Source organism: Protopterus annectens, chromosome 10.part0 (genome assembly GCF_019279795.1).
Source record: "Protopterus annectens isolate FY-2018-M chromosome 10.part0, PAN1.0, whole genome shotgun sequence".
NCBI classification, from domain to species: Eukaryota; Metazoa; Chordata; order Ceratodontiformes; family Protopteridae; genus Protopterus; species Protopterus annectens.
In genome coordinates this window covers 718,547,926-718,575,862 of record NC_056744.1, presented here as the reverse complement: position 1 = coordinate 718,575,862, position 27,937 = coordinate 718,547,926, and positions in this window count along the sequence as shown.

The following is a 27,937-nucleotide window of genomic DNA, read 5'->3' as shown; positions in this document are numbered from 1 at the left end:
TAGTGCCTTTTTGTATTTTTGGATATTGGTGCCAGTTCCAACATAGGGGGAGGGGGGTGTGAAGCTGTTTATAACATCCCTCCAGAGGCTGTAATCAGCTTTGGAGATGTTTGTATGTTTGATACTAGCTAGAGGGGGGATTGGGTGAGATGGTGACTTCGAAAGTGACCGCTTTGTGGTGGGATCTTACCAGAGAGGATGATACTATAGGGATGCTGCAGTGGTGACTCATGTTGGTTAATGCCAAGTCAAAAGATTTCACCACCCCTTGTGGGGGCTATCAACTAGCTGTTTCAAGGCATTGGCATGGACAAAATCAAGGTAAGCTGTGGGCATTTGTGTTCTGGCATGAGTAGTTCTTCCAGTCTAGGTTTGTAAAGTTATTCACTCAGGATCAGGGTAAAGGGTTGAATCTTGATAGACTTGAACAGGTGCAAAGAGGTGGATTGGGCATCTTGAGTCAGATTTGGGGGCAGGTAGCTAACTATGATTTTAATAGTGGTCTTGTCAATGGTTAACTGCACCTTGAATGTCTCCTGTGTGTCATACTCTTTAACCAGCCTGGAGGTGTGTATGTCTCTAATGTATATTGAAACTCCACCTCCTGTGGCTTTACTGCCCAGAGTTTGGGGTCTCAAAGTATGATAGGATGAGTAACCAGGTAAGGCTGGGGTGCTCTGCACAGCTTTGAACCAGGTTTCTGTAACTGCACAGATGTCAGCATTTTCCAGGGTTAGGAATGCTTGCAATGAGTGGAGTTTCATGTTTATAGGTTCATAGATGTGTACTAGGCTAATGGCCCTGGAGCCATTACAAGCCTAGCCCATAGGATTAGCCTGGCATCGTTCCACCTGACCTTAGTTTCCAGTGCCTCTGTCGAGTAGAGCCACTGGAGTGACCCCCTGGGTGAATTTTCTATTTCACCATCGACTCATCAAGATTTCTCTTGAAGAGGGCCAGTGAGGTGCTCTGTTTGACATGTATGGGAAGTGTGTTCCATAGCATGGGCAGTCTCTGGGTTATGAACCTGTCCCGCCAGCGCATTCTGTTGATTGTGGTAAATGAGGTTGAGGTCTCTGGAGAGTGTGGTGCGGAGGGATTGTGATTTCTATTGATGTAGCATTTCTAACATGGCTGGGTCAGATATGGCTTTGTAAGGCAAGCAGAGATCACCTCTAAGTAGGAGATATGAGACAGAGAATATTTGGACTTTTTTGAGTCTGTCCATAAAGGACAAGTGTTTAAGGCCTAGGATCCTCTTTGTGAGGTACTTTTGTGGCCTCTCCAGTTGTTGCAGGTGTCTAGTGAGGTACATGCCAAATGGGGCATTGTACTCAATGATTGGCCTAATGAGGGAAGAGTAGAGGGAAACCATGACCTCTTTCTTCCTGGATGCAAAACCCTTAGTAATGAGATGTGCCACATAGAATGTCTTTCTGACCACAGTGTTAGTGTTGTGGTCAAAGGAGAGATTGCTGTCAACCTGTGTTCCCAGATCTGTTATAATGCCTTCTGTGTTTGGTGGACCACCATCGATGTGGTAGTTAATGGGAACTGGGTTTTTCCTAAAGGGAATGACAGCACATTTTTTGGCATTGAGCTTAAGGCCATGGTTCTGACACCAGTCGTTGGTCTCAGTGAGGCCTGTCTGTAGGATGTCAACATCACTTGGGGAGTTAATAATGGCTCCCAATGTACAATCGTCTGTGCACTTTGTCAGCCAGAGTCCCTTCATGTTGGACTGGACTTCTGAGAAGTAGATACCAAACCAGACAGAACCCAAGACCGATCCCTGTGGGACTCATAGGTTCATAGATTAGTACTAGGCTAACTGCCCTTGTGAGCCATTTTCAGCCTAGCCAATTACCCCATGTGAGAATCAAACCCTGCACCTTATGTTTGTAAGGTAAACACCTTAACCATTATGCCAACCTCCACTCATGACTGGTTGGCAGTCTGACTTGGAGTCAGCTACTGTCACACTGTGGTTTGTATCTGTGAGCCAGTTTGCAACACAACTACTGATATAGGGGTTGATGCATAGGTTAGTGAGTTTTTCTATGATTCCTGACTGGGGAATGTTATCAAAGGCCTTGGCCAGATCAAGGTAGGCTGTATGGAACCACCTTGCCTTCATCCATAGCTCTGCTGACTGACTCAAAGAAGTTGACTAAGTTGACCAGGAATGACCTAACCTTCACAAAACCAAACTGTGTGGGATCCAGAGTTTGGAGATTCCCTATATCCTTGTTTATTAGGTCCATGATGATGCATTCCATAGCTCTGCATATAAGACTTCTCAGGCTAATGGGGCAATAGTTCCCAGAGTCTGAAGTCGCTCCTCCATTGTGTAGAGGGATGACTATAGAAGTGTGACATTCGGTAGGGACAAAGCCTGAGGTGAGACTGTGATTGAACAGGGCACACAGGTGAGGTGCCAGTTCACTCTGTAGTTCATAAAGAACACAGCCAGGAATATTGTCAGGTCCCATACAAGCTGGATATTTGGCACTGAATCTGTCGGCCAGTATATTGGCAATATGTGTTGGCTCTGTATAGGAGGTACCATTGTGCAGTAGCTCAGACCAAATCTGTGTATTGCCATGGAGGTTCTTTATATAACTATACAAGTCCTTGTGGTTGTCTTTACTATCTGCTGCAATTTGGTTTTCATAGCTAGCTTTAGAGGATTTGATGAGGGATCTCAGCTTTTTGTTGAGGCTGATAAGGGATTTTTTACAGTCTTGGGATTTTACTTTATTCCGCATCAGTTTCCTCCTTCTGTTGTAGAGTTTGTTTATGTCAGGGGGACCAACAGATTGGCTTGCTTTTTTGGAGGAGAGCATCTTGGTTCTATTGGGTCTGGCGAGATCCATGCATTTGCGTACGTGTCATACAGTGCATTGGTGTATGATTTGGTGGTTATGCAACTATTCTACATTTGTATGGGTGCCGGGAAGTTAGCCACCTCTGTTCTTAGGAGCCCAAAGTTAGCTTTGGCAGAGTTTTTCATGATGGTTACCTTTGTGGGGGGACAAGGATATCCAAGGTGATTAATTTGCGGTCGGATCTAACCTGGGAGGAGTTAAGTATTGGTGTAGAGCAATCATCACCCATGTTAGTAATGACCAGGTGACAGATGTTGCTACCTCTAATGGGGGTAAGAATGAGGTGGTCCAGGGCATTGGAATTAATGAATTCCAGGAAACGTTGGGCAAGTGTATTGGTACATGAGTAGTGTTCCCCAGTTAATGGAGGGGTAGTTGAAGTTACCCAGTATGACTGTGTTAGGTTGGACCCTAATATTCTCCAGGGTGCTTAGGAATGTGGAGTGGTTGTCTAGGGACATGGTTGGGAACCTATACCAGGCTACCACATGAATCACTGTCTTACCCAGTGTTAGCTGCACCTAAAGTCTCTCTGATGCATTATGTCAGGCTACCAGTCTGGAGGTGTGCGCAACCTTTATGAATATGGAAACAGCACCACCTTTGGATCTTAGGTCCAAGTTCTGGGGCCGAAAGGTATGGAATGAGTTATAGCCTGGTAGTGCAGGGGTGTGTTCTGCTGCCTTGAACAAGGTCTGTGTTACAGCACAAATGTCGATGTTCTCCATTTTAAGGAGTGCTTTGAGTTTAGACTAATAGCATTTAGCAACATGATCTGTAATTTTTGTTTGGTTTAAATTTTCATGTCGGTAGTTTTAACATCAACACTTTTCCTAAAAATGTCAATATAGGGGAGGCAATAGCCTTTGCCAGAAGCCTGAAGTCCAGGTGAGACAGATGCAGGCCAGCTCTGGCAAAGCATTGCGGTTTGTTGATCAGGTATTGGATCCACCTGGAAAGACACCAGAAAATAAGCCAATTGTTAAAGTAAGTCAATTTTCTGAATGTTTTGAGGCATCATTCTGAGTGACGGCAGAATGCTGCTTAAGGCTAGGGACATACCTGCTTGGGGCACATAATCAGCGAGCTCAATCTTGTTTCTCTTCATATAGTCCACAGAGGTATGTCTCAAGTCATTCACACCAACATGAACTATGGCAGTCCTAACAGTACTTGTTGTTGAGAGACTTGAGTTCATGTATGATATGGTGGGTTCTGGCACCTGACAGAAAACTAACTGTGACTTTCTCCATATCCAGTGTGGTACGAGGCACAGATGTGTGTCTGACAATGGAGTCTCCCATGACTAATATGTTTGGTTTACAGTGAATCCTCAGTGGTTGTGAGGCACAGGTGTGTGGACTGTATGTGGTATGTGGTGTGGAGGGTTGTGGAGATTGCGTGTGTGTTTGCCCTGGAGGTCTCCTTTGTTTGGGTATGTGTATTGCATAGGTGTGGGTGGTGTTATATTAATTTTATATATTTATATAATTTGGATTGAGGGTGGAAGGTGGTGACCAATTCATTTGGTAGGTTCTATCATTGCGCGATGCTGCAAATTTGGACTGCCAACAGCATGGTGAGTGTTTTGGTTCACATCCAGAGGGCTTGCTGCAACAAGTGATGGCAATCTTGGGGTTAGGTCATCAATACCTGAGTTGACCTTGGATGTCATTGTATTGTAAAGAGAGGTAGGCAGAGGAACACAGCTACTGTGCTTTTATGAACGATGTAATGTTTTTTTTTAGAATCATAGATGGAACTCTTTTGCAAATGTGTTTGAGAAGGGTTGGGAAACAGGCATAGTATACTGCTATATTGTGATAGTGTCTCTGTGCGCATTTAGGAAGATGATGGGTTTAGGGAAGAACTGGGTCTGAGATGGACTGGCACCTAACTTTTGGGTGCAGCATCTAGAATCTATTCAGTTGGCTTGCTTCAGCACATGGTGGGTGCCTAAAGTAGACATCAACAGCATCTAGGGTCACCCATAGCTGTTTCTTCATCGCTTTGTGGAGAGGTGAGAAAAGGCAACAGAGTTGAATGACACACTGTGGTTATCTGTCTGTAGCATTCTGTGCTACAAAACAAGACTGATGAAGACTAGTTGGGTCAATGGCAGCCCAGTTAGGTAAACAGAGGGGATATTGCACTGTGCTTGCTCCAACTGAATGTAGCTGCACTGAGCTTGAGGCATCGGAACAGTGATTGCACACACATTTTACACCACTATTTTAAGATGAGTTGCGTCACTATTTTAAGACGAGTTGGGGAAATTGTGTGAAATTAATGTTAGATTACAAGTCTGCCTTTGTGAATGTATATATGTATGTGTCTGAGTGTCTGTCTGTCTGTCTGAGTGTGTGAGTGTCTGTCTGAGTGTGTGTCTGACTGTCTGCCTGTCTGACTCTGTGTGCATGAGTGTCTGACTGAGTGTCTGACTGTATGTCTGTCTGACTGAGTGTGACTGTCTGTCTGACTATCTGTCTGTCTGAGTGTGTGACTGAGTGTCTGTCTGACTGAGTGTCTGACTGAGTGTGTGTCTGTCTGAGTGTGTGTCTGTCTGAGTGCGTGTCTGACTGAGTGTATGTCTGACTGTGTCTGAGTGTGTGTGTGAGTGAGTGAGTGTCTGAGTGTTTGTCTGAGTGAGTGTCTGAGTGAGTGAGTGAGTGAGTGTCTGAGTGTGAGTGCATGTCTGAGTGTGAGTGTCTGAGTGTGAGTCTGTGTATCTGAGTGTGAATCTGTGTATCTGAGTGTGAGTCTGTGTGTCTGAGGTTGAACAATGTAGCTTGAGCTGCACTGGCACCAACCTTGTTTAGGGATGACATGATGTCAGTGCAGTGGGCTTGCTGCAACAACTGTTGGGTGGCCTGAACTGACATCAACTGCAGATTGGGTGGCCCACAGTTGTTGCAGTACTGTTTTGTGGAGAGGTGGGCAATGCCGCATGTTCACCAGTACATTTTCTCTTAGTGTGTGTGTTTGGTATAGGATGTGTCAAAGAGAGTGATGTAGTATGGCATGGATGAGACCAACCCTCTTAAATGGAGTGACTAAGAGGTGCCCAGAGCTGACATCACCAGCTTATGTGTAGTCAGTGTCTTGCAAAGAGATGGGAAAAGCAGCATGTTCACCAGTATATAAGTTTAGCATGGGTGGCATGAAACTGAGTGATATAGCCTGGCAGGGCTGACAGGAAAATGCTTACTGGAACCCCTGGAGTCAGTGCATTCTGCTTGCACCAGCTAATACTGCTAGTTTGTTTGCCTGGCATCATTTACAGAAAGTCATACAGGATATAAAAATGCCATTTAAAATCACATCTGGAAATGCAATTTTGATCTCAGCTGTGGAAAGTTTATCAAAAATGTGATGACTGGGTTCATTTGATAGACGGGGAAGCTCTCTGAGTTGCATCCTCTCTATCCAGATTTTCCAAAGGTTATTTTGCTCCTTTTTACCACTGCCATAAACTACACAAGCCATCTGAGCAATAGACTAATGTGGAGGTTTCAGAATGGATGGCAAGGAACCCTGACAATCAATGGAGAGTCAATGATGTCAGGATGGGTATGTAAGGGGCATTGTATCACTTGGCTCCCTGGCACTCTGTAAGAGTCAGATTCTCTGAAGATTGGGGTTCCCAGTGGTGCTTCATATGTTGTGAGATATGCATTATAGGTGATTATAATGCCTGAACACACCAGTGCCTTCACTTTGTCAAATATGTTCTGATAGGTCAGGCATGTGTGTGTATTCAATTTCTGGAACATGAGTTTCTCACCAAGTGTGCATACCAGTTGGATTACATAGTGTTTTAAACTGTACCAGGAAGCCAGAAAGATAATGCTGTGCGATCTGCTGCAGGGAGTGGAGTATTCCATTTACTGTGCTGCAGGATAATTCACAGTTGCATTTAAATGCCACTATATGGTGTTAACAAGAGTCAGTGTCACCAATTATGCCTGTTTTCCCATTTGCTGACATGCCTTTTTTGATGTGACTTGCAGAAGCAGTCTGCAGGGTATTCTAGTAAGGAAACAAGTAAATGATAGTAAGATGTTACATTGGAGTAATGTCTGCACAAATATGGATGTACAATTTATTACACTACTACCTTGTGTGCAGTCCATGTTGAAATGTAACAGTTTTGTGACACAGGTACCATTTGAATATTAAGTTGTATCTTCAGTTTAAAACCAGATTTCCTCTGTGGTCCTTCTCTAGCCTCATCTGATACTACTGTTAGGATTCCATGTGCAAATGATAAGCCATTGCCTGTGACTTAGGGTTCACAAGCATATGCATCACACCTCCATCTTCTGTTGCTGAACAGTGAATTGCAGTTACTCTGAGGAGTGGTGATGTCGCCATAATGGAATCATCTCTCAGCATGATACCTGTTAGCTGAACTGGTCCCTTGATGTACTGAAAGGCAAGCCATTGTTATTCATCTGGCTTCACAAGTTATGCACTTGTTGAGGCAAGCATAACTGAAAGGTGTCTTATCTACATGATTGCTCTTGTTTCTAACTGTATAGAAGCTCTTATTATGTCTGTCTTTATGCAGTGTTGAGGTCATGGGCAATTTGTACAGTTTCTGGCTTGCCTGTACTTTGATGTTACAGAGCAGCTGTTCAACACCCACAGTTTTAACTTTGCACCCTTTTGTATTTTCTGAAGACATAGCCAATCCCTCTGGTACATAGGAGTAGATGTTTATGTATAATTCTAATAATTGCTGTCATCACATTTGTTTCATTGATGTTCATAGCTAAATGGCTTTTTATGCTTGATCCTTGCTGTAAGAAGTATATTCATATGTTTATACAAATGCAACAGTTACAGGTACATAAACACAACAGTAGTATAAAACATATTGTTGGCAGTAGTCTGATTTATCTAGCTTGTTAAGGAAATGTGTGAAATTATGGATATCAGTGAATGGAGAAACTTGTACTGACAGCTTGCAATGGACAACAGTTGACATTGAGGACTAACAGTATGCACACTGTTCACAACAGTAGGAGTAAGCACTGCATAGCATGAAGGAAATAATTTAATTTGAATTAAAAAAAAAAACATGAATATGAGCAGACAATAGCAGTAGTACACAGAAATATAAGGAGAACTCAGTGGTATGCGTAAGGGAAAACAACGCCAAGGACTGAAATTCTATGTAAGGCAAATGTCTATATTCTTAGAGTTGTGTTTTTTATTTTATTTTATTTATTTTTTTTTGCAAACACAGCCCAATCTGTCAGTGGCTAAAATGAATTGTAATCAGTGTATGTTACAGGCATTTGTAAAGGAATACTCCTTTATATGCAGAATTTGTAACGATTTACTGTAAAAGTGCTATTCAAGATGATAGGAGTAAGAGAGATGAGGGAACACTTTTACTGGCACACCAGGCAGACAGCAAGCAAATCTGTTTGTGTATTGTCATGCAAAGCTGACTGACTAGCTGAACCTTGCAGGGCTTGAAATGTGGTACTCTTGCAAGCAGGGAGGTGGTATATGGGAGGAGTAACTGAAGAAGAAACTGAGGCATATCAAAGTTAAATGCTTAAAAAAAAAGCTGATATCTCAGCAAAGAGCCACTATTTCTGGAAGCTTTTTTCACAGAATGTGTAACACATCAGCAGCAAACACATTTGTAAGAGGCACTGCATGACAGTGAATTATACTTTTACTGAGGCCTCTGAAAAATAGCTTCTCATCTCAGTTCTTCCATTCTAAGTGAATGGAACAGTGCTGTGACAGTACAGCTATGGGCACTAAAATCTCAAATACAGTGGACTTGCAGTGTATTATGGGCTAGATTTTGTTTTAGAACAAAACTAATTCTCATCAGGATGTCTGTCCCCAGGAGGGCAGTAAGGGGTACAAACAGAATAAAATTAGTATTTACTACTTCAGTGTGGTACATACAGGTTTGCAATGAGCCAAACTTAAGGAAAAGTGAAAACATATATATTTTTCAATTATTTTCCTGTAGTTGTCCTTTAAATATGTTTCTGAAATGTTTGTTTATTTTTTTAATTCGTATTCCAATGACAATGTAAAAATTATGTTAATGACTACATATTATGTTTCATTTCTTTTGCTTTCAAGATTGAGATTTTTTTCTACCTGGTCAGTTTTGACCAGTGTACTATTCTGGTAGACAAATATAAATAAGATAGATAGCTAGGTAGATAAATAAATAAATAAAAATAAAAGCAAGTGCATTTGTAACATATAGGCATTTTATGGGTAAAGTCTAATTTTTATTTACCCCATGCATTTATACAACTCTTTGTGATGGAGTAATTGGCACTATTTTATTTATTTATTTATTTATTTGCAGTTGGTTTACCAGGATAGTCCATTGGGCCAAAATGAACCCGTTTTCAATGGAGTCCTGGGGAGAAAAGCTCCATAACAATCTCAATGCAGTAGGCTATTAATGATAGTTATACAATGCAAAAAGTTCAAGCAAATAATTACAAAAAAGTTCAGCATACATTAGAAATTCTGCATACTTATGATGGATCATATAGATGATACAGACTAACAAAGTAACATTACAAAGTAATACTGGAAGTAAATTCATATTATGATGCATAAACTTAAGAAGTGCAGTCTAGTACATTATATCAGACTAGTACATTTTTGCAAATTACATAGGAAACAGAGTGTGAGTGTTAGGGAAAAAAGGAAGAATTACTGGAGAAGCAGGGGAAGGATGGAAGATGAGGTAGCCAGAGTTAATTATGTAGGGTGGGAGCATGAGCATTCCCACTGGGATGCTAGAATGAAGAGATCTTTGAAAATCAAATGGTTAGGGATTGTGCGAATGGAAGGTGGAAGGGAGTTCCAGAGGCGTTGGGTCAGAGGATAGTAGGTTTTTCCAGGGGATGAATTGGTTTATGTACTTCTAATAGATTTTGATTATGAGATCTTAATACTCTATTTGGCAGATGCATTTTAAAGGCAGAAGAAAGTGAGGGACAAAGGGAGGGGTTGAGAATGAGTTTGTGGGCGAGAGTTAATTGTGTGTAGGTTAGATGATTAGGTAGCTCTAGCCATTTTAGTTTTTGGAGAGAGAGACAGTGGTGGGTTGATGAACTATGGCTAGTAGCGAACTTGGCAATTTTGTTGTAGCAGGAGGAGAGTTGTTTTTTTACAGAGGACTGTAGATTAGTTAGGAGTGGAGCTCCATAGAGAAGGGAGGGGATAAGAAAGGAAGTAGAAAGAGTGATTTTAGTTGCAGGTGTAAGGTAATGATTTTGTCGGTAGAGCATACCTAGTTTTGGTGGTTTTGATATTTAGTTGTATGTGGGAGTTGAATTTTAGTTGGTTATCAATTTGGACCCCAAGTAACTTGGTATCTGTCACCAGTTCCAGATGTGTGTTATTTTGACTCATGATTGAGAATGTATTCATATTGAAAGGAGTGGCTTTAGTGGGGGTAAATACCATTAATTTGGTTTTAGAAGCATTGAGAGCTAGGTGGCTATCTTTCATCCATTGCTCAGTGGTTGAAAAGGCATCTTGTGTAAGTTTTAGAAGTGTGGGAATGGATGAGGCATAGCAGATAATAGTTGAATCATCTGCATACTGGATGATATTTGAGAATGGGATAGATTTGTGGAAATCATTTATAAATATATTGAAGAGAAGGGGACCCAGTATGGAGCCTTGTGGAACTCCGGTAGGGGTATTAAGAAATGAGGAGGTGGCTTTCTTCCATTTTACTGCTTGATATCTATTGGATAAGTAGCTGGAGAACCAAGTCAAAGAGGAAGGACCTAGGTTAAGTTCGGAAAGTTTAGTTAAAAGCAGGCTATGTGAGATGGTGTCAAATGCCTTGGAGAGGTCAAGAAGTAGGGTAGATACAATATGGCCAGAGTCACGGGCTTTGTTTACAGTTTCAAGGAAGGAGAGGAGGGCTGTCATGGTGCTATGATTTGGTCTGAATCCATGTTGTGAGTGAGTTAGGAGGTTATTATCTAAGAGATGTGGTTGGAGTTGAAGTTGGACACTCTTTTCTAAGAGTTTAGAAATGGGAGACAGGATAGCGATTGGGCAGAAATTGGTTACATTGTTATTGTTGCCACCTTTATGTAAGGGTATGATAAAGGCATGTTTCCAGATTTGAGGTACTATACATTCATGTATAGAGCGATTAATTAAAATGCTAATGGGGTAGGCAATTGCATCAGCAGCTATACTGAGAAAGTAAGAAGGGATGTTATCAGGAGCGTTTGTACATGGCTTTAGTTTCCTAAGGAGTTTCATTACAGTAGAAGTGGGAATTGGTTTTAGTGAGAATAGAGGAGAGTGGGAAAAGTGGGTGTTAGTGGGTAGTGAAGATGACGAGAAAGTTTGAGATGGAGAAGAGGTAGATAGTATAGAGTTAATTGATGGGAATGAGGGACGTATAGTAGTGCAGGGTACAGTGTTGCTAGTGGAGAGTGGGGGTATGTTGGAGAATGTGGTGTTGGTAGAGAATGAAGAGGTTAATTTAGAAATAGATTCAATGAAAAAAGAGTTAAATTGGGTAGCTAAATCTGAATCTCAAATATTTGGGTCTGGGGAAGGGGTATCTGATTTGCTGGGGTTAAGAAGGGTAGAAATACCTTTCCAGAATTTCTGAGAATTTGTTTTATTATTGTTTTGGAATGTCAAAAAGTAGTTTTGACGATCAGAGATGATGAGTTTTTTAACTTTATTTCGAAGTGTTTTATATTCGTTATGAAGTAATGGGGTTCTGTTTTTCTGGTAGTGTGCCCAGACTTTATCTCTGTGCCGCATAGATGCTAGTGTATTTTTGGTCAGCCACGGCACGGCACTATTGGAGAATAACTTTTATACTTCTCCTATTTTCCCACAAGAATGTTTTGCATGTTGCAGTCAGCTGCTAATTACATAACTGTGCATAGGATGTCAAGCCTGAAAGCTCTGTTGTCTTGACATCTGATTCTTTAGTCAGTTTGTGGGACACCTCACCATTGTCTGGTGTTTGCTACCGTCTCCAGGCACCACATGGATAGTATACAGCCAGCTGCTTTTATCTGATAGATCTGTAGTCCACAGATCTTGCACTAGAACAGTACCTTTTGGCTCTGACTATCATACTGCACTTTTACCTGCCTCAGAAGTCTCGTCCCACCTTTAATTGTCTTATTTTCTAAAATATTTATTGAGTCTGCTGGACTGCCATACCTGCATCCCTGTGACAGAGACCCACCATACCAAATACTGTATGTTAAGAAATGTGAAAACAGTGATGAAAACATGAAATTTATTTTCAAACCACAGACTTATCATCTGCATCAGAATGGAACCTAGCTGCATATATTAAGGAAGACCACCCACTTACTAACCAAACCTTGAGCTAGTGTCACTTAACATGATAAATTCCCTGCTATCCTTTGCCTTCCATAGTAACACAGGTAGCCACTCATTGGCAATCACATCTGTCTAAGCTCTCTCCTTTTGGTATCTAGATAAATTTTAGCTTTGAATTTACTAAAGCTCTTATTGACCAAATCACTTCAACAATAATGAAATAGTAAAACAGATAAATCAGGCAACAGGTCAAAATGGTACAATCAGTGGATTCCATGATAGTAGCAGTAGTGTAAGCAGCTGAAAACACAGTTGTGGTTAGTGAGGTGTTTAAAATAGCAAAAGCCACCAAAATAACATAAATTCTTAACATAAATCAATAGCTGAGGTGTCTATGACATCTAGAAGGTCAACAAAGAATAGAAAAAGTGAAGTCACAAGGGAGAGCAACTGTGAAAATTCAAGAGATTGAAGGAAGTGCGATGAAGCAGAGGTGGGAAAAATAGATGGTAATGGCAGCTGACAGAGAAAATTCCTCAGTCACCCTAGAGAGAAGGATTGACCAAATACACTGCAAGATGTTCAATATAAGATCTTCCCTGTTGCTATATACAGAAACAAATAACAAGAGGCTGCAGAAAATACAAAATGTTTTAAGCAGGCATTCATAGAGATTAATTGGCATGCAAACTGCTGAAAAGGAGAGGAAAGAAAAAAATGTGGAAAGATAAACGATGAGCAAATGGCACAGAAACTAACTCTATTTGAGTTTAGGTCATGCAGAGACAACTTGAAGGTTGCGGCAGTACACAAACAAACTGAAGGGAATGATTGTAAAGAGCATACTTCAGAACATGGACTGGACTCTCTATTGCTGATATTAGAATAGAAAGAGAACATACAGTAAATATTCCTAATATGAGACTGAACAAGCATGTGGGATCTAAATTAATTAAACTGCAAACACAATAGCTAAAGAAGGAAACTATTTTGTCAAGGAAGGGTGTATGAGGATAATGATGTTTCATTACAAAGACAAACTAACAGAATTGCTTTTCCTTCTTCCAGATAACTCTGCAGAGAATTCAAACTTTATCAGTTTATTGAATCCTGCATTGCATTGAGTTTTACATACACTCAAATTAAAAACCTACACAGACCCTCAACAACAACATGATTAACCAGGAAAGAGAGAAGATCTGGAGGAAGCAGAAGCTGGCGAGGAAGCAAATAACTGGTCAACAGGTGTAGAAAAGCAAACTATGGACATTTCATAGGAAAGATTTCCTGAGAAGCCATTTCATTTTTTCTGAAAGAAAATTATAGATAAACAATGGAGATGAAACAGTTTTCAGAAAAGTTGGAGATTCCACAAAAGAAATCCACTGGGAACATTGAGTGAGTACAATAATTAAGAAAAGGATAAACATTTATATGGAATAGGATGTGATACATTGAAAATGTAAGCTGCGTTCTGAATGATACATTTAAACAAATTAAATCAGTAGGTACCAGGCAGTAAATAACTATCTGATTAATATAGATGTAATAATATTATATCTCAGATTTTACCTAACAATATCTAACTGTCTAGCTGAAGGGGAGAGCTATACTACATGTTATCTGAATGTTCTTGCTTTCAAACTGTAAACTGCATTATGATGCCTTCAACAAAGGTATTATATAACAGTGGGGGAAGAAAGTAGAAAAAAGTAAATGACTGATGAATGAAAAAAAAGTAATATATTACTGAATGGAAGCTGAAAGACAAGAGTGTTAATCTGAAGTTAGTTCTGGTAATGCATGCAGTGTGTCTAGGAATTTGTATAAAGTTAATGAGAAGTATGAAGACTGAAAGTTGGCTAGATAGCAAGGGGCACAAAATAATGCACTAGAAATATTTGTAACATCTTTATTAAATTATCACTTAAGACATAAACAAACATATACTAATATAAAAGAGAACAAACCGTATTAAGATGTTTCCAGTTATATATATATTGTGCATTACATATATTCTTTTTATAACTGTCATCAGTCCAACATTAAAAAAATTGCTCAGTTCATGCCTTCTCTTAAACCTCACTCCTTCTCCTGAACATTATTCTGCATGCATTATTTAGTTCTATGGAATTTGCTGTGTCCCTTTTCTAAAGATCCTACTTCCAGTTCTTTTTTCTCCGTTACAATGTTCAATACTTAAAATACCGTTAGCTTAGAGTTTGATTTCCATTTTCCTAGTAATTGCTTTTTTGGAAGCCACCAGAGTTAAACTTAGCAAACCCTTACTATGTCTATAATGCGCTATTGTTTAAATGCAGGGAAATATGTATATAGGAAATAACATTTTGTATAATTAAAACACTGGAAGGCATTTAAATCTCTTAGATAAATAACCACCAGAGAGAAATAATTGTTTAATTTCATTCTGTATGTTGTTTGCTAAAAGTTGCATTTGTTATCAGACTTTAGAATGGTATATTCTCTGTCGTTAGACTGACCTGTTTCCATTGCTTTTGGAATGCAACTTGCCTTTCTTGACAAGCTGTGCTCGACTGGAAGTGGGAAGAGCCACTGTGTCTTGATAGTTAAGCTTGACCTTTTGAAAATACCTACATGGTTCAAAATAGCTACTGAAAGGCAAAGGAGATATGTTAAAATGCACAGTGGCTGCAGGGATGAGCAACCTGAATAAATGAATATCTATGCCTGGCTCTCTAGGAACACAAGTTGCCCACCCATACTATAAATTTGATCTGGGACACTCCTTTCAGTCTAGTGTCATTAACTCATAAAACCTAATACAGAGAGAACATTTGAGAAGGCCAATCCACTTAGGTTCTTAACCTTGAATTATCTTCTGGTCCTGCTTTTTCATTTTCCACTCTACTAAAAAAAAAAAAAAAAAAAAAAAAATTCTAAGCTTGTTTCCTGCCTTTCCTGTAACTAGTCTAGTCCAGGTAAAGGTTTGCTGTATCCAAGACTGTTTGTAAACTCCTGAGCCCCCTCCCAAGCCTTTCTGTGTTTGAGGGGAAGCCTTCTAGCTTATCAGTGGGAGTGGTAAGCACTAGGTAGCCTATCTACCACACAAGGAGTGGTTTCTGGCCAAGAAATTGTAGTTATTGGCCGTTTGGTCAGTTTTTCCATCTCTCTCAACTTTCTGATTTAAAAGCTTGCATTTGCACTTGTTTCCCCCCTTTCCTGTAACTAGTCTAGTCCAGATACAGATTTTCTGTATTCAGGACTGTTTGTAAGCTTCTGAGCCCCCCACCAAATTTTTCTGTGTTGGAGGGAAGCCTTCTAGCTTATCAGTGGGAGTGGTAAGCACTAAATAGCCTAAATACCACAAGAGGAGTGGTTTCTGGTCCAGAAATTGTAGTTATTGGCCATTTGGGCAGTTTTTCATCTCTTTCAACTTTTATGCTTTAAAAGCCTGCATTTGAGCTTCTTTCCCACTTCTCCTGTAACTGGTCTAGTCCAGATACAGATTTGCTGTCTCCAAGACTGTTTGTAAGCTTTTGAGCCCCCCAAGCCTTTCTGTGTTGGAGAAAAGCATTCTAGCTTATCAGTGGGAGTGGTAAGCACTATGTAGCCTATCTACCACAAGACGAGTGGTTTCTGGCCCAGAAATTGTAGTTTATTGGTTGTTTGAGCAGTTTTTTTCCATCTCTTTCAATTTTCTGGTTTAAAAGTCCGTGTTTGTGCTTGTTTACCCCTTGCCTGTAACTAGTCTAGTTCAGATGCAGATTTGCTGAATCCAGAACTGTCTGTAAGCGTCTGAGCCTCCCAAGCCTTTCTGTGTTGGAGGGAAGCCTTCTTGATTATCAGTGGGAGTGGTAAGGACTAGGTAGCCTATCTACCACAAGAGGAGTCATTTCTGTCCCAGAAACTGTAGTTTACTGTCCGTTTGGGCAGTTTTTCCATCTCTCTCAACTTTCTGGTTTAAAAACCCATGTTTGTGCTTGTTTCCCACTTTTCCTGTAACTAGTCTAGTCCAGATACAGACTTGCTGTATCAAGGAATGTTTGTAAGCTTCTGAGTGGTGCCAAAGTCTGCTCTTCAATTTTTCCGTTAGATATCTCCTCTCCTGCACTTATACTGGCTTATTAGTCTAGCACTTTACCAGACTTCTTGTAGCAATTATTGTAGCACACAAAAGTGCTACCAGCACTAAATGTTCTAAAAGGAAACAGATCCAGTACTTATTATCAATGCCCACCCTCCATGCATGTCTAAAGGTCAGTTCCCTGTGCTTTTTCCTATTAACCTGATGAACTTGGGCATCCTGAGGCAATGTAGCAACTGCCTCATGTACATCAACAACACTCTCCTCTTACCTTCCAACACTCAGACTTGTGAGAGATGCACTTATATATCCAAATTGGAAGCCACACACTCTCCAGCCAAGACCAGAAGAGCTGGTCAAGAGGAGAAGGCCAACACTTGCACCACACCACATGGAACACATAGCCCCCCAGAACACACACCAGCACTGCCTTCACATTAAAACACAAGCCACACACCCACCTTCATGGAGGCTCTCAATAAAAATCTACTCAAGCAGCAGAGACCTCCAAGGCAGAAATGCACTCGACCACCACAACACAGCACTAATCACTAGACACATAACTCTCCTAAACAGTGTGCCACTCAACCAAAGCCCCTAAGGCAAAATAGCATGCTCAACACACTAGTCATAGGTGACTTGATAGTGAGGCAAACTGATGTCCCATTCAGTAGGTACCTAATAGAACCAAGATGCTCTCCTCCAAAAAAAGGAAGCCAATCTGCTGGTCCCCTGCCATAAACAAACTCTACAACAGAAGGAGGAAACTGATGTGAAATAAGGTGAATTCCCAAGACTGGAAAAACTCCCTTATCAGCCTCAACAAAAAGTTTCAATCCCTCATCAAATCCTCTAAAGCTAGTTATGAAAACAGAATTGCAGCAGATAGTAAAGACAACCACAAGGCCTTCTATAGTTATGTAAAGAATCTCCACGGCAATACCCACATTTGCTGTGAGCTACTGCACAATGGTACCTCCTATACCAAGCCAACAGATATTGCCAATATATTGGCCGACAGATTCAGTGCCAACTTTACCCCCCCCAAAGAACCAATCACAATACCAGTAGATTACCATGCACCCAGTATTACTGCTGCACAGGTTAAAAACAGCACTGTCCAATGCCACAAATACAGCTTCTATGGGACCTGACAATATCCCTGGCTGTGTTCTACATGAACTATAGAGTGAACTGGCACCTCACCTGTGTGCCCTGTTCAATCACAGCCTCACCTCAGGCTTTGTCCCTACTGAATGGCACATTGCTACAGTCATCCCTCTTCAGAAAGAAGGAGTGACTACAGGCCCTGGGAACTATCGCCCCATTAGCCTGATGAGTCTGATATGCAAAGCTATGGAACACATCATCATGGACCTAATAAACAAGGATATAGGGAATCTCCAAACTCTGGATCCCACACAGTTTGGTTTTGTGAAGGGTAGATCATGCCTGCTCAACTTGGTCGACTTCTTTGAGTCAGTCACCAGAGCTGTGGATGAAGGCAAGGTGGTTCATACAGCCTACCTTGATCTGGCCAAGGGTTTTGATACCATTCCTAACTCAGGAATCATAGAAAAACTCACTAAGCTAGACATTAGCCCCTACATCACTAGGTGGGTTGCAAACTGGCTCACAGATAGAACCCACAGTGTGAAAGCAGCTGACTCCAAGTCAGAATCCCGACAAGTCATGAGTGGAGTCGCACAGGGTTTGGTCCTGGATCCTCTCCTGTTAGGTATCTACTTCTCTGAAGTCCAGGCCAACACAAAGGGCCTCTGGCTGACAAAGTTTGCAGATGATTGCAAGCTGGAAGATATTATTAACTCCCCAAGTGATGTTGACATCCTACAGAATGGCCTCACTGAGACCAACAAATGGTGTCAGAACCATGGCCTTAAGCTCAATGCCAAAAAATGTGTCATGATCCCCTTTTGGAAAAACTTGGTTCCCATGAATTACTACATTGAAGATAGTCCACTGAACACATAAAGCATTATAAGAGATCTGGGAACACAGGTTGACAGCAACCTGTCTTTTGATCACCACATTGCCAATGTGGTCAGATAGGTCTTCTATGTGGCACATCTCATTACTAAGGGTTTTCCATTCAGGAAGAAAGAGGTCATTGTCTCTCTCTACTCCTCTCTCAGTAGGCCAATCATCAAGTACAATTCCCCATTTGGCATGTACCTCACTAAACACCTGCAACAACTGGAGCGTCCACAAAAGTACCTCAGAAAGAGGATCCTAGGCCTTAAACACTTGTCCTATATGGGCAGACTGAAAAAACTCTAACTATTCTCTGTCTCATATCACCTAATTAGAGGCAATCTCTGCTTGACTTACAAAGCCATGTCTGACTCAGCTCTGTTAGAAATGCTACATCTAAAGAAATCCTAATTCCTCCACACCACACACTCCAGAGTCCTCAACCTCATTACCACAATTAACAGAAGATGCAGGAGGGATAGGTTCATAACCCAGAGACTGCCCATGCTATGGAATAGACTTCCCATACATGTCAAGCAGAGCACCTCGCTGACCCTGTTCAAGAAAATCTTGATGAGTGGATGGAAACAGAAAATTCATCCCGGGGATAACTCCAGTGGCTCTACTCAACAGAGACACTGGGAACTAAGGTCAGGTGTCACTATGCCAGGGTAATCCTATGGCTAGGCTTGTAAAGGCCCCAGGACCATTAGCCTAGTACACACCTATGAACCTATGAATCTATTAATGGACATGTTTCCTTACAGAATCAGCAGAAACTGTAAAAAAAAAACTATTCTGTACGGATGAATGGACATGCTTTTTACAAAATCAGCAGTACATGCTTTCTTACAAGATGTTTCCTTAAAACCATGTTTTCTCACAATATCAACAAAAAAGTTTGACGTGCTTTCTTACAGATGAATGGACATGATCAGCAGAAAAACAATTTGTACGTGCTTTCTTATGACATTTCCTTAAAAAACAAGTCTGAAAAGTAAAATATTACATGCTTTCTCACAAGCATCAGCAGAAGTGTTTCCTAACAGATGCTTCTGTACAAAGTCTAAAAAGAGATGCCAAGAAGAAAAACAGGATCCAAGAACAGTATAAAAAGTGTAAAAGTAAAGCTAATGTTAATGATATTTGCTGGAACACACTTATTCCGAGGTATCCTGTAGGAGAATAACCATTTATACTGATTGTGAAGTAAACCTTGTACATCAAAGCTAAAAGGTGTAACAGTAGTACATGTCATCTGTTATAAGAATAAGTTATTTAATAGTAACTGTGCTAAAAATAAAAGTGTATTGTGCTGCAAAGTATATTTCTTTATCAGTGTATAGTTTGCAAGGCTCAGTGCCTTAAACAGGCTGCAGATGCAGTCATGCAAAACTCTGTGTTATAACCAGACTCTGATGCAGTAGTAAACAGCCAAAAAGACTTTGTGTCTTAAGAAGACTTTGATTCCAGTCCAGTAGAGCATAGCAGCACCTTCATAAATTAATTTTTCAATGGCGAGCCTAGCCTGCATCCGAACACTGGGGGGTGCATTGTATAAGGCCACTCTAGTAAAGGTGCAGTAACTAACATTTATGTGGGTGATTGAGTCCTGAGTAGGAGCAATTCAGTTTTCTACAGTTTGCAGCAGCAGTACAGTTTTCAGATGTCTGAATCCAGAGTGAGACTGCAGTGCAGAAAGGTCGCAGTAAAAATTTATAAATTTAAGTGTATGATAGTCAAACCAACAGAGTTTTTTGTAATTGTATAATAGTACTAGGGATAGCAGAGACCCTGGCAAAAAAGGCATACAAAAGTAATATTACTAATATAAGGTTATACTAGGTAAATGATACTACAAATAAAACTCAAGGTAAAATTTCTTGTCCAGAGGGACAAAAATGTCACATTGGTCAAAGGAAAGATTCTCAGAGTGTCTCAGTCTAAAAGACAGCCAGAGGACAGATATATGTCCAACTCTCACAACATACAACAAATGCATCTTCATAAGTGTTACATACTGCAATAAAAAGGGCAGTCTTTCAGTTTTACACTGGCTATATAAACAGTACTGCAAAAGGGTCTAAAACAGAGCTACGGGAAGAAAATATCTCATTTCCTCTTGACAATACTGTCTGTAAAATCAAACAACTCTTTTAGGGGGAGGGGGAATAGGCCGAAATGGATTAGAAATACTGGCAAACAGAAAAAAAAAACTGACAGGCCAAGATATTTTATAAATTGTACATTTACCTACTATAAGGACTTCACAAAAGGGACATACATTTTCAAAAATATTTTGCTTGATGTTAATGTTACTACATTTGTAAATTAGGCTAAATGTACTTTACAGTCTTTGTAAAATTGATGACTAATAAATATGTGTAAAAAAATCATGTTTAAAAAATGGGTCCTGAGTACCAGCTGAATTGAAATGTATGGCTAGCAAACAGTCTGTGTAAATACATACTGTACAGGACACATTATAATGTAACAACTTCAAAAGTAATTTGTCAAGTTGCATTTATATCACTGGTTTCTAGACCACCATTTTATCTGTACCAGTACTGGTTATCCCAGTTAAAAAAAATTATATTAAAATATTGTACTCATACAGCTAATGAACTAATATGTAAACATCATTCTCTAGTGTATTAACCATGTTTTTTAAATCTTCAAGTATTAACTCTTCTAAATAGTACTCTGGTTTTAGATTTTGGTATGAGGTGATTAATAAAAATAAACAGTCAGTTCAACAGTTGCAAAAAGTTAATACAACAATTCTAAATAATGAATTAATTTCTGTGATTGTAGAAAACAAATTCATCAAGTTAGAGAAAAAAAACTAAAGCAGACATAGCCCATAATTGGTAAAATATTCTCACAGAATGGTCTGCAAGGAAAACATTGTTAGACTGAATTGTGCACTCAGTTCTGGTAGTAATACTTCTTTGCATTGTATTAACTGTGTATAATTGCATTTTGATTTGTTGTATCAAAAGAAAACTAAAAGTTTTGTTTCCTAATGTGTTTTAAAATAAAAAGAGGGAACTGTTAGTATGTGTTGAACAGTGAATAAAAGATTAAAATCCTGTAAATATGCTGAAAGATAAAGCATAGAATAAAAAGTTTTCTTAAATGTAGGAGTAGAGCTTAGCAATGTAAAATCGGCATCCACACTATGTGACATAACCTTGACTGTGGTTTGAAAAACAAGGAACATCTATTAATGGAGATGTTTCCTTACAGAATCAGCAGAAACTGTAAAAAAACAATTCTGTACAGATGAATGGACATGCTTTTTACAAAATCAGCAGTACAGGCTTTCTTACAAGATGTTTCCTTAAAACCATGTTTTCTCACAATATCAACAAAAAAGTCTGACGTGCTTTCTTACATGATGAATGGACACGATCAGCAGAAAAACAATTTCGACGTGCTTTCTTATAAGACATTTCCTTAAAAAAAGTCTGAAAATTAAAATATTACATGCTTTCTCACAAGCATCAGCAGAAGTGTTTCCAAACAGATGCTTCCGTACAAAGTCCAAGAAGAAAAACAGGATCCAAGAACAGTATAAAAAGTGTAAAATTAAAGCTAATGTTAATGGTATTTGTTGGAACACACTTATTCTGAGGTATCCTGTTGGAAAATAACCATTTATACTGATCCTGAAGTAAACCTTGTACATCAAAGCTAAAAGCTGTAACAGTAGTATGTGTCGTCTGTTATAAGAATAAGTTATTTAATAGTAACTGTGCTTAAAGTAAAATTGTATTGTGCTGCAAAGTATATTTCTTTATCAGTGTGTAGTTTGCAAGGCTCGGTGCCTTAAACAGGCTGCAGATGCAGTCATGCAAAACTCTTTGTTATAATCAGACTCTGATGCAGTAGTAAACAGCCAGAAAGACTTTGTGTCTTAAGAAGACTTTGGTACCAGTCCAGTACAGCATAGCAGCACCTTCATAAATTAATTTTTCAATGGCGAGCCTAGCCTGCATCCGAACACAGGGCCTTGTATAAGGTCACTCTAGTAAAGGCACAGTAACTAACATTTATGTGAGTGATTGAGTCCTGAATAGCAGCACTTCAGTTTTCTACAGTTTGCAGCAGTACAGTTTTCAGATGTATGAATCCGAAGTGAGACTGCAGTGTAGAAAGATTGCAGTACCATAAATTCTACTCAAAGTTGGTGAGGTCCAAGGTTTCAAAGCTGCCACTGCCAGCTTTGTTTCACCAGCTTCTGAAGTGACTACAGAGACTTTTCAACCATCTACAGTAAGCAGCCTAGCCATATGCCTTCTGTAGAGTGATAATAAATTGTTCTGTGTTACATACAGTATGGGTGCCATTAGAGGTCATAGTAACATAATGAAATGTTGGTATACACAGCATATTGGCAAATGTAAAACCTTATTAGGGCAAGTTGATAATAAGGCATTATGCAAATGGATTGCAATATTTGACTGGAATCTCAAACAAAACCATGTGTGGTACGACAATAAATGTTTATTGTGTGAGTCACATGAAACTGCTTTCTGTGTGCAATGGTAGGCCATTGTTCAAAGGTTAGGTTGTAAAAACATATCTTTTAATGGTGAAGAACCAGCAAAAGTTAATATGCTTGCATTATATCCATTGTTTTAGACTACTATGTGTCATCACCACATGTAAAATATTAATTTCAGAGTTACAACAGCAAGCAAATCAGTTATTGACAGAGCCCCCAGTACATCTTGTTACAAAAGAATTTAATAAACTTCAAAAAGGCAGGCAAAATTAGTTCAGGATGTTTAGACAAATTATACAAACATTTTTTTCAAAAGTGCATAGGAGCTTTAGATTCAGCAGAACAGGTTACTGAGAAATATCAGGCAACCTATGCAGAATTACAGAAAGAAATTGAAACTCTTAAACAGCAGTCACAAAACAAAAAATCTGGTTAGTAAAGAGTTAAACAGCAGTTACAGGAGAAAGAAAATAAATTAGCTGAGCTGACAGAGACTGACTTCCAGCACACAGCAGTTGAGCTTAAGAAAACATTGCAAAATAACAGAAAACTACAGTTGATCTGTACAAAAAGGCATATTTTACAACATGTTTAAATTTAAAAAAGTGGATAGCATACACACTAAAATCTGATGTATGTACAGTACTTTACTTAAATGGTTTTGAATTTGTAAAACCTTCACCCAATTAAATCAAAAGGATTATAAATTAGACAGTAAAGTAGGGTGTATAACTGCCATTTTAGTGACATACATACAAGGACAGCCTCTCACAGATAAGCTATTAAATAATTTCAAAATCACCATCTCAGATAAATTAATGGAGCAAGCTGATCATTTTAAACTAATGTTCCAGATACTCAAAAGATAAAAAAAGAAAACAGAACAGCTCTAGTGTATAAAAATCAAATGAGAGTAGTTAAAAGTAGTAAAGCATAAAGTCACAAAAGTGACATGCATGCATTTTCTTTTCAGAAAATAAAAATAAAGCTGCCTAAAGTGTACCTGTTTACAATACAGAAGAGTAAATGACAGACAACAGCAAAAGTAAATAATTATGTAAAAATGTGTAAATTTAAGTGTATGGTAGTCAAACCAGTACAGTTTTTTGTAATTGTATAATATTACTATGGATAGCAGAGACCCTGGCAAAAAAAGGCATACAAAAGTAATATTACTATTATAAGGTTGTACTAGGTAAATGATACTACAAATAAAACTCAAGGTAAAATTTCTTATCCAGAGGGACAAAAATGTCACATTGGTCAAAGGAAAGAAAATCAAGAAAATATACAAATGGAAATGTTTATGGAAGAATTAAATATGCCAAGGTTAGAAGTAGATGAGGCTCAATTACTAATGGTTAGGATAAGAGGAGATGAGATAAGATAAAAATTGTGATGTATAACCAATCTACAGGAAAGTCCCCAGGAATAAATGGTATTCCTGTGGAAGTATGGAAGCTAAGAGGGAAAAAAATTGATAAAGATCTGAAAGGTTTTTTTTATAACAGTATTTTAAGAGGAGGACCAATGTCCTTTAAGAAAGCAGTGGTAGCTGTAATACCTAAAGAGGGTGAAGATCCATCAGATCCAGCTTCATACAGGCCAATTTTAGTACTAAATCATTATTAGAAAGTGTTCATGTCTATAATGGCGAAAAGAATGGCAAAGGTAATGCCAAAACTGATAGATAGGAATCAATGTGGTTTTGTGGAGAGGAGGCAAATATTTGCCAACATTAACAGAACACTGATGATCCAGAGCTGAGCAGAATGTAAGAAAATACCATTGTTGTTGGTGGGTCTTGATGGAGAGAAAGCATTTGACAGATTAAGCTGGGACTTTATGAATATGGCAATGAAAGCATTTGCATTTCTTGAAAAAATATAAGATTGATTAGGAGGATATATGAGGAATCAAAGGCAAAAATTAAAGTGGATGGGGCCCTCTCTGATAATTTCTGCTTGAGCAGAGCATCCGGGCAGGGGTGTCCCCTTTCCCCATTATTATTTGCATTATATTTAGAATCACTGGCAAAGAAAATAAGGAACTCAAAAATTAAAGGATATAATTGGTAGAGTAGTCAACAAAAGCTGGCTTTATTTGCAGATGATATTATTTTATACCTGACAAAACGAGAAAGTGCCAATACAGTGTTGTGGAACATTTTGAGACAGTTTCAGAATTTTTCAGGATACAAAATTAATGAAGCTAAAACAAAGGCAATAGTGGTAAATTATGTACCCACACATGAATTGGTTCAGGAATATCCATATTTATGGGGACATGATAAAATGAATATTTAGGAGTATGAATTAAAAATTATTCTAGTGTGGCAGCTAAGGTTATGTGGGAAGAGACTAAACAAAAGATAATGGAAAAACTGATAAAATGGAAGCTTTGTTGTATGGATATGTGTAATAAGATACAAGCAGTTAAAATGTTTTTAGTTCTTTTAGTCTTATACACAGGTCAGGCATATTTTTATCAACCAGAGTAGAAGTTGTAGACAGAAATTAATAAAGAGCTGAAGAACTTTATCTGGGAGGGGAAGACTGCAAGGCTCAAGTGGGATAAGGTAATTCTTCCAGTACAACAGGGCATACTGGGTTTACCCAATTTGAAGGGTTATTTCATTGCTAAACAGTTAAGACTCCTATACATAGCCAAGCAGAAAACTATATTTCAAAGTGGAAAGGGATGATGATGAAACAGGGGGGAAGCTCAAGAAACAAGGAGAGACTGGGATTTTGGATGCAAGCCTTTAAGGAGAGTAGCAGTAATCATACATAATATTATATCCATAAAGTAGCAGAAAGTATTCTAAGAACTAAGCCTACACAGGATTGGAGAAAGAAGATTCTGCTGATAGGGATGACTACAATTAGGGATATAGACAATAGGCAAGAGGATGCTGGAATTTATTAGAGAAAACTAACAAAGAAACCTAGGTGTTGGGAGTAAATAATTAGAGAGGGAAAGATGATAGAATGGGAAGATGCCAAGAATTTATTTGGATTGCAGGTTAGAAATTACCTTCCCTATCAGGGATTGATATCAGAGTATAGGCAAAGAGAAAGACATAGGGGGATCATAAATGAAAGCACACTAAAGCTGAAAAACTCACTCAAAAGTAGAAAAATCAGTCCAGGCCACCAGTAAAAATGTAGAAACTTTATATAAATCCACAATAAAATTCACAGATGAGCGCTTTCATCTCCTACAAGACTTCATCAGATAAAATTCATTGGTGCTGCCCATACCATATATAGAGATCACAATTACTGTCAATTAAATCCAATTAAGGTTTTAAAGTACAATATTCGAAATGCATTTTTTGTGTAATCACATTTTATCCAAAGTATATATGTAATAATAAAAACAATTATATTACTTCAACAAACATTTAGTGAGTATTGTAAATGAATTTCTAAAAAAATACGCTCAATATGTGAAGTGTTGCCTCACACTCTATTTGCTTTAGCTATCAACACTGGCTTTATACTCACATATTCATTGAGACCAGGAAAAATGTTGGCCCTCAATCTTAGTTGCCATTTTAATTCCTTGTTTAGCAATCCATTTTTCATATCACCTCCCCTGGTATTGTATTTAACCATATCAATAATTCCAAACTTAAAACCCTTAAAAGCCTGACAGGAAACTGAATGTTTAAACAAGGCACTAGTGTCTTTGCCTGTTCTTATATCATATAAGTGTTCCCCCATTCTTTCTTTCAATGTTCTTTCAGTTTTCCCTATGTAGAATGCCATGCATTCTGTACATACAGCCAAATAAACTAACATTCTGGTGTTACAATTACCCTTACAGAATCTTACTATACTATTGAGTCCATTATTCAAATGTATACTGTCCTCCTTGTACATATATGAACAAAAATTGCATCTACTACATCCATTAGTAGCCTTTTTTGTCTTAACCTGTTTTTCCACATTTTCAAACAATGTTTTAAAATTTTTTCCTGTCTTGTACTTAAAAGTAGGATATTTACCCACAACTTCATACAATTCTCTACTTATCCTGAGCAAACTCCAATTGGCTCCAACTAATTGCAGTAAAATGTCAGTAAATGTGTTGTATTCCGTAACACGTCCCCTGAAAATTGTTAACTTCTTCTGTACTCTGTTTGGTAGTTACAAAAAACTAACTTTCCCGGTCAACAAATGTTAAATAAATAAAAAAAATAAAAATAGTTACAAAAAAAGGCTGCCCCAACAATGCTTTGTACTTATTTCCCCAACCTCTGTACACCTCATCCAGTGTTTCCCATACCAACTCTCTGAGGTAACCCCTTTCCAAAAATTTTTTACCCAAGAAAATTAATTCTCCTGCCAAATCATTGAATTTGGAGGTCATTCTAGCTATTCTAACTGCTTGACCCTTGATTAAACTTCTTTTTTGGACACAAGGATGATAACTGTTGTAATGCAAGTAACCATTGCACCAGGTGTCTTTTTGATAGATGTTAGACTTGAATCCATTGGGGGTCTTAGTTATGGTGATGACAAGATAATTTATACTAACCTCACCACTAGAGTACGTAAAGGAGAGAAAATTGGTACTGTTGTTTAAATATTGCATGAATAACTCTATGCTCTGTTTGTTACCTTCCCAAATCAGAAAAATATCGTCCAAAAATCTGAGATATAGTTTAATGTTGTTTTGGAAGGTGCTGTTGAACACATATCTATTTTCCCATTCCAACATAACCAGGTTCACATAAACGGGGGCACATGCTGCCCCCATCACTACCCCACTAGTTTGTTGGAAGTATTCTCCCTGAAAACCTATATAGTTGTTGTCTAATACAATTTCCATAAGTTCTAAAATTGTAGGAATATTGTCCTTAGGTAGGGAAGAATATTTATAGACACTATCACTGAAATACTCATGCCTCGCCTCACATGGAATACATGTAAATAAATCTTTGACATCAATGGTGAGAAAACAGTAGCTTTCTGTCCATACTTCATTGGTTAATTTACTTAAGAACTCCCATGAGTCTCTAATCAAGTGTTGAGTTTTGGTTACAATTTTAGTGCAGTGGTCTATGTAAACTGCTAAAGGATGAGTCTTAGAATTCTTTGCCGATACAATGGGCCTAAAAGGAGGTTCTACTAT